The sequence below is a fragment of the Amphiura filiformis genome, unplaced genomic scaffold (assembly GCF_039555335.1).
Source record: "Amphiura filiformis unplaced genomic scaffold, Afil_fr2py scaffold_23, whole genome shotgun sequence".
NCBI classification, from domain to species: Eukaryota; Metazoa; Echinodermata; class Ophiuroidea; order Amphilepidida; family Amphiuridae; genus Amphiura; species Amphiura filiformis.
The window spans coordinates 1,932,218-1,933,043 of record NW_027305487.1 but is presented as its reverse complement, the minus strand read 5'-3'; the positions used below and the strand labels follow the sequence as shown (position 1 = coordinate 1,933,043).

General features: G+C 39.5%; 1 pseudogene; it reads left to right on the top strand.

Annotated features, from left to right (window-relative positions):
- Positions 1 to 356: 356 nt before the first annotated feature.
- LOC140143585 (small nucleolar RNA U3) lies at positions 357 to 478 on the top strand (annotated as a pseudogene).
- Positions 479 to 826: the final 348 nt, after the last annotated feature.

Here is an 826-nt window from a genome sequence, read left to right as displayed (position 1 = left end):
CAGTCCAACTTGACGCAGGGATTAATGTTGTAGAACACGTCTTAAAACCAGTGTGTCTTGAATGGAGACATATCACACGCGACCAATTGGAGACGCGTCTTGGAATAAGTTACCAGTCCACGAATATAGGTTATCACACCAATTTTGGAAACAAATTTGGTAACAATTGGGTAACACATAATTATTGTGAAGAGTACTAGTGTTTGGAGGACCTCCTCTAAATCCTAAATATTATACTAAGTTGAAATAATAGGAAACAAAACCTTGGGTGATAAAACGCAGGGCAAACGCTATTTAACACCACGGATTATATACTTTTAAGGAAATACACAAGAATTTTCGGCACTTTCTTTTTTAAGACCATACTTTTAAAGATAACTTTTAAAGTACGTGTCACCATGCTATCAAATACACTTGATGGCTATGCGACACCACGGTGATGAGTCGTGTCTGCGTTCCTCTCTTAGCGCGAAGCGGGCAAGAGATGATACATATTGCAAAAGATATGTCTTTTGGCAAAGACATGTCTTTGGCAAAGACATTATGTACCCAAGACATGTTTCTGTAATTACATGTCTCAAAACTGGCTTCACAAGACCTGTTTTGGATACAAACGTGTCTTATACAAGTGGTGTCTCGAAGGAAGACATGATGTACCCAAGACATGTCTCCGTAATTACATGTCTCAAAACCGGCTTCATAAGACCTGTCTTGAATATAAGCGCGTCTCAAAACCGGCTTCATAAGACCTGTCTTGAATATAAACGCGTCTCAAAACCGGCTTCATGAGACCTGTCTTGTTTTGTGTCTTCTGCCAAGACACAAT